The 7,107-nt window shown below is 38.7% G+C and overlaps 1 non-coding gene across 1 annotated transcript; it reads left to right on the top strand.

The window, feature by feature from the left end:
* The first annotated feature begins 4,135 nt into the window (after positions 1–4,135).
* On the top strand, positions 4,136–4,243 carry LOC130984672 (small nucleolar RNA R71). The gene has a single exon (XR_009088589.1). It is a non-coding gene; the product is annotated as a small nucleolar RNA R71 (small nucleolar RNA).
* The last annotated feature ends 2,864 nt before the right edge of the window (positions 4,244–7,107 follow it).

Genomic DNA, 7,107 nt, shown 5'->3' with positions numbered 1-7,107 from the left:
AGAAAAGTGAATTTTAACTAAAAACTAATAAAAATATAATAAAAACTAACTAAAACATACTAAAAACATACTAAAAACAATGCCAAAAAGCGTATAAATTATCCGCTCATCACAACACCAAACTTAAATTGTTGCTTGCCCCCAAGCAACTGAAAATCAAATAAGATAAAAAGAAGAGAATATGCAATGAATTCCAAAAACATCTATGAAGATCAGTATTAATTAGATGAGCGGGGCTTTTAGCTTTTTGGCTCTGAACAGTTTTGGCATCTCACTCTATCCTTTGAAATTCAGAATGATTGGCTTCTATAGGAAATTACAATCCAGATAGTGTCATTGATTCTCCTAGTTAAGTATGATGATTCTTGAACACAGCTACTTTATGAGTCTTGGCCGTGGCCCAAAGCACTCTATCTTCCAGTATTACCACCAGATACATACATGCCACAGACACATAACTGGGTGAACCTTTTCAGATTGTGACTCAGCTTTGCTAGAGTCCCCAATTAGAGGTGTCCAGGGTTCTTAAACACACTCTTTTTGCCTTGGATCATGACTTTATTATTATTTTTTTCTTTTTCTTTTTTTTCGTTTTTTTTTTGTATTCACTGCTTTTTCTTGCTTCAAAAATCATTTTTATGATTTTTCAGATCCTCAGTAACATGTCTCCTTTTTCATCATTCTTTCAAGAGCCAACATTCATGAACAACAAATTCAAAAGACATATGCACTGTTCAAGCATACATTCAGAAGTCAAAGTATTGCCACCACATCAAAATAATTAATCTGTTATAAAATTCAAAATTCATGCAGTTCTTCTCTTTTTCAATTAAGAACATTTTTCATTTAAGAAAGGTGATGGATTCATAGGACATTCATAACTTTAAGGCATAGACACTAAGGCACTAATGATCATAAGACACAAATATAGATAAAACATAGAGCATAATTTTCAAAAAATAGAAAAAATAAAGAACAAGGAGATTATAGAACGGGTCCACCTTAGTGATGGCGGCTTGTTCTTCCTCTTGAAGATCTTATGGAGTGCTTGAGCTCCTCAATGTCTCTTCCTTGTCTTTGTTGCTCCTCTCTCATGAATCTTTGATCTTCTCTAATTTCATGGAGGAGGATGTAATGTTCTTAGTGCTCCACCCTTAGGAACTCAATTCTCCTAGGGAGGTGTTGATTTGCTCCCAATAGTTTTGAGGAGAAAAGTGCATCCCTTGAGACATCTCAGGGATTTCATGATGAGGAATTTCCTCATGCTCATGTCTATGAGTGGGATCTCCTGTTTGCATTGAGCTCCTTCCACACAGATATCCATGAGGACTTGGTCCAACCTTTGATTAAAGTTGACCTTTTTTGAGTTTGAAAAGGGACCTCGGGGATCACCTTCTTCATGGCCACAACTTCATAGAAGTGGTCTTGATGCACCCTTGAGATGAATCTCTCCATCTCCCATGACTCGGAGGTGGAAGCTTTTGCCTTCCCTTTCCTCTTTCTAGAGGTTTCTCCGGCCTTAGATGCCATAAATGGTTATGAAAAAAAAAGCAATGCTTTTACCACACCAAACTTAGAAGGTTTGCTCATCCTCGAGCAAAAGAAGAAAGAAGAGAGTAGAAGAAGAAGAAATAGAGGAGATGGAGGGGGCTTTGTGTTTCGACTAAGGGGGAAGAAGTAGTGTTGAGGTTGTGTGGAAATGAAGGAGTGAAGATGGGTTTATATAGGAGTGGAGAGGGGGTGTATGGTTCGGCCATTATGGGTGGGTTTGGGAGGGAAAGTGGTTTGAATTTGAATGATGAGGTAGGTGGGGTTTTATGAAGGATGGATGTGAGTGGTGAAGAGAATAGTGGGATTTGATAGGTGAGAGGTTTTTGGGGAAGAGGTGTTGAGGTGATTGATGAATGGGTAAAGAAGAGAGGGAGTGGTGGGGTAGGTGGGGATCTTGTGGGGTCCACAGATCCTGAGCTATCAAGGATAATTCATCCCTGCACCAAGTGACGAGCAAAATTGCTCTTTCTGCCAATCCTGGCGTTAAACACCGGGCTGGAGCCCATTTCTGGCGTTTAACACCAGCTTGATGCCCATTCCTGGCGTTAAACGTCAGTCTGGTGCCCATTTCTGGCGTTTAACACCAGCTTGATGCCCATTCCTGGCGTTAAACGCCAGTCTGGTGCCCCTTTCTGGCGTTAAACGCCCATTTGCTGTCCTTACTAGCGTTTAAACACCAGCAAGGTTTTCCTCCAGGGTGTGCTGCTTTTCTTTTTGTTTTTCATTCTGTTTTTGCTTTTTCAATTGATTTTGTGACTTCCCATGATCATCAACCTATAAAAAACATAAAATAACAAAGGAAAATAAATAAATATAACATTGGGTTGCCTCCCAACAAGCGCTTCTTTAATGTCAGTAGCTTGACAGTTGGCTCTCATGGAGCCTCACAGATGTTCAGAGCAATGTTGGAACATCCCAACACCAAACTTAGAGTTTGAATGTGGGGGTTCAATACCAAACTTAGAAGTTGGTTGTGGCCCCCCAACACCAAACTTAGAGTTTGACTGTGGGGGCTCTGTTTGACTCTGTTTTGAGAGAAGCTCTTCATGCTTCCTCTCCATGGTTATAGAGGGATATCCTTAAGCCTTAAGCACAAAGGATTCTTCATTCACTTGAATGATCAATTCTCCTCTGTCAACATTAATCACAGCCTTTGATGTGGCTAGGAAGGATCTGCCAAGGATGATGGATTCATCCATGCACTTCCCAGTCTCTAGGACTATGAAATCAGCAGGGATGTAATGGTCTTCAATCTTTACCAGAACATCCTTTACAAGTCCATAAGCTTGTTTTCTTGAATTGTCTGCCATCTCTAGTGAGATTCTTGCAGCTTGCACCTCAAAGATCCCTAGCTTTTCCATTACAAAGAGAGAGGCATGAGGTTTATGCTTGACCCTAGGTCACACAGAGCCTTCTCAAAGGTCATGGTGCCTATGGTACAAGGTATTAAGAACTTCCCAGGGTCCTGTCTCTTTTGAGGTAACCTCTGCCTAGTCAAGTCGTCCAGTTCTTTGGTGAGCAAAGGGGGTTCATCCTCCCAAGTCTCATTACCAAATAACTTGTCATTTAGCTTCATGATTGCTCCAAGGTATTTAGCAACTTGCTCTTCAGTGACATCTTTGTCTTCTTCAGAGGAAGAATACTCATCAAAGCTCATGAATGGCAGAAGCAAATCCAATGGAATCTCTATGGTCTCAGTGTGAGCCTCAGATTCCCATGGTTCCTCATTAGGGAACTCATTGGAGGCCAGTGGACGTCCATTGAGGTCTTCCACAGTGGCAATCACTGCCTCTTCCTCCTCTCCAAGTTCAGCCATGTGGGTCATGTTAATGGCCTTGCATTATCCTTTTGGATTCTCTTCTATATTGCTTGGAAGAGTACTAGGAGGGAGTTCAGTAATTTTCTTGCTCAGCTGTCCCACTTGTGCCTCCAGGTTTCTAATGGAGGACTTTGTTTCAGTCATGAAACTTTGAGTGGTTTTGATTAGATCAGAGACCATGGTTGCTAAGTCAGAGTGGCTCTGCTTAGAATTCTCTGTCTGTTGCTGAGAAGATGATGGAAAAGGCTTGTTATTGCTAAACCTGTTTCTTCCACCATTATTGTTGTTGAAACCTTGTTGAGGTCTCTGTTGATCCTTCCATGAGAGATTTGGATGATTTCTCCATGAAGGATTATAGGTGTTTCCATAGGGTTCTCCCATGTAATTCACCTCTTCCATTGAAGGGTTCTCAGGATCATAAGCTTCTTCTTCAGATGAAGCGTCCTTAGTACTGCCTGGTGCAGCTTGCATTCCAGACAGACTTTGAGAAATCATATTGACTTGCTGAGTCAATATTTTATTCTGAGCCAGTATGGCATTTAGAGTATCAATCTCAAGAACTCCTTTCTTCTAATTCGTCCCATTGTTCACAGGATTCCTTTTAGAAGTGTACATGAATTGGTTATTTGCAACCATTTCAATGAGCTCTTGAGCTTCTGTAGGCATCTTCTTTAGATGAAGAGATCCTCCAGCAGAGCTATCCAATGACATCTTGGACAGTTCAGACAGACCATCATAGAAGATACCTATGATGCTCCATTCAGAAAGCATGTCAGAAGGACACTTTCTGATCAATTGTTTGTATCTTTCCCAAGCTTCATAGAGGGATTCACCTTCCTTCTGTCTGAAGGTTTAGACTTCCACTCTAAGCTTACTCAATTTTTGAGGTGGAAAGAACTTTGCCAAGAAGGCATTGACTAGCTTTTCCCAAGAGTTCAGGCTTTCTTTAGGTTGTGAGTACAACCATATCCTAGCTCTGTCATAGCATAAGTCTGTAGACCTCAGGGTTAACCCCATTAGTCTTGACAGTGTCACAGATTTGCAAGAACTCAACTAAAAACTGATGAGGATCTTCCAATGGAAGTCCATGGAACTTGCAATTCTGTTGCATTAGAGAAACTAATTGAGGCTTAAGCTCAAAGTTGTTTGCTCCAATGGTAGGGATAGAGATGCTTCTCCCATAGAAGTCGGGAGTAGGTGTAGTAAAGTCACCCAGCACCTTCCTTGCATTGTTGGCATTGTTGTTGTTTTCGGCTGCCATGTCTTCTTCTTTGAAGAATTTTGTTAGGTCCTCTACAGAGAGTTGTGCTTTAGCTTCTCTTAACTTTCTCTTCAAGGTCCTTTCAGGTTCAGGGTCAGCCTCAACAAGAGTGCTTTTGTCTTTGCTCCTGCTCATATGAAAGAGAAGAGAACAAGAAAATATGGAATCCTCTATGTCACAGTATAGAGATTCCTTGAGGTGTCAGAGGAAAAGAAAAATAGGAGGAAGAGGTAGAAGAATTCGAACTTATCAAGAAAGATAGAATTCGAATTGTGCATTGAGGAGGAGTATTAGTCCATAAATAGAAGGATGTGAGAAGAGGGAAAGAAATTTTCAAAAATAAATTAAAAACATTTTAAAAACATTTTGAAAAATTGAAGAATTATTTTCAAAAAATATGATTGGGAAAGAAATAAAGTGATTTTTGAAAAAGACTTTGAAATTAGAAATCAAAAGATATGATTGAAAAATATTTAAAAAAAATTTGTGATAAAAAGATATGATTGAAAAGTTACAATTTTAAAAAAGATATGATTGAGAAGATATGATTTGAAAAAAATTTTAAAAAAGATTTGATTTTGAAAATTAATGACTTGGTTAACAAGAAATTTAAAAGATATGATTCAGACATTAAACCTTTCTCAATAGAAAAGGCAACACACTTGAAATGTTGAATCAAATCATTAATTGTTAGCAAGTATTTTTAAAAATGGAAAGAAATTGATTTTGAAAAAGATTTGATTGAAAAGATATGATTTGAAAAATATGTGATTTTGAAAAATTTTGAAAACTTGAAAAAATTTGAGTTAAAAACGAAGTCTTCCCTCTTGTGCCATCCTGGCGTTAAACACCCAGAATGGTATACATTCTGGCGTTTAACGCCCAAAACTCACCCCTTTTGGGCGTTAAACGCCCAGCCAAGCACCTGGCTGGCGTTTAAACGCCAGTTTTCCTTTCTCACTGGGCGTTTTGAATGCCCAGCTTTTTCTGTGTACTTCCTCTACTGTATGTTCTAAATCTTCAATTCTCTGTATTATTGACTTGAAAAGACACAAATTAAAATTTTTTTTTGGATTTTTAATAATGAGGAATAATTAACATGAAACTAAGATCAAATAAACAATGCATGCAAGACACCAAACATAGAAGTTTCTATACTATTGACACTAACAAAATGAGAATGCATGTGATAAACAACAAAACACTCAAGACAAGAGAATTTAAATATCAGAACAAGAAAATCATCAAGAACAACTTGAAGATCAATTAAGACACATGAATGAATTCGAAAAATGCAAGAAGAATAGAGACATGCAATTGACACCAAACTTAAAATGAGACACTAGACTCAACAAGAAACATAAAATATTTTTGGTTTTTATGATTTTGTAATTTTTTTGGATTTTTTTGAAAATTATGTGGAAAAAGAAAATAAGGATATCAAAATTCTTAATGAGAATTCCAGGAATCATGCAATGTTAGTCTAAAGCTTTAGTCTAAAGAAATTAGACATGGCTAGCCAAGCTTCAGCAGGACATTACATTCAAGAGCTAAATTGATGAGAATCAATCAGCTTTGGTGATGATAAGAACATCACCTTGAAACACTAGAATTCATTCTTAAGAACTCTGAAGAAAAATACCTAAGCTAAGCAACAAGATGAACCGTCAGTTGTCCAAACTCAAACAATCCCCGGCAACGGCGCCAAAAACTTGGTGCACGAAATTGTGATCATCAATGGCACCATCAACATGGTACGCTCAATTGCAATCTCAACTCTTTATTACAACTTCGCACAACTAACCAGCAAGTGCACTGGGTCGTCCAAGTAATAAACCTTACGCGAGTAAGGGTCGATCCCACGGAGATTGTTGGTATGAAGCAAGCTATGGTCATCTTGTAAATCTCAGTCAGGTAGATTCAAATGGTTATGGATGATTTATGAATAAAGCATAAAATAAAGATAGAGATACTTATGTAATTCATTGGTGAGAATTTTAGATAAGCGTATGGAGATGCTTTGTCCCTTCCGTCTCTCTACTTTCCTACTGTCTTCATCCAATCCTTCTTACTTCTTTCCATGGCAAGCTGTATGTTGGGCATCACCGTTGTCAATGGCTACAGTCCCGTCCTCTTAGTGAAAATATTCAACGCGCTCTGTCACAGCACGGCTATTCAGCTGTCGGTTCTCGATCATGTCAAAATAGAATCCAGTGGTTCTTTTGTGTCTGTCACTAACGCCCCACAATCGCGAGTTTGAAGCACGTCACAGTCATTCAATCCTTGAATCCTACTCAGAATACCACAGACAAGGTTTAGACCTTCCGGATTCTCTTGAATGCCGCCATCAATTCTAGCTTATACCACGAAGATTCTGATTAAGGGATCCAAGAGATATCCACTCAATCTAAAGTAGAATGGAGGTGGTTGTCAGGCACACGTTCATAGGTGAGAATGATGATGAGTGTCACGGATC

Source organism: Arachis stenosperma, chromosome 5, assembly GCF_014773155.1.
Source record: "Arachis stenosperma cultivar V10309 chromosome 5, arast.V10309.gnm1.PFL2, whole genome shotgun sequence".
NCBI lineage: Eukaryota > Viridiplantae > Streptophyta > Magnoliopsida > Fabales > Fabaceae > Arachis > Arachis stenosperma.
Note: the sequence above shows the minus strand (reverse complement) of the source record. Positions and strands in the feature narration are given on the sequence as shown.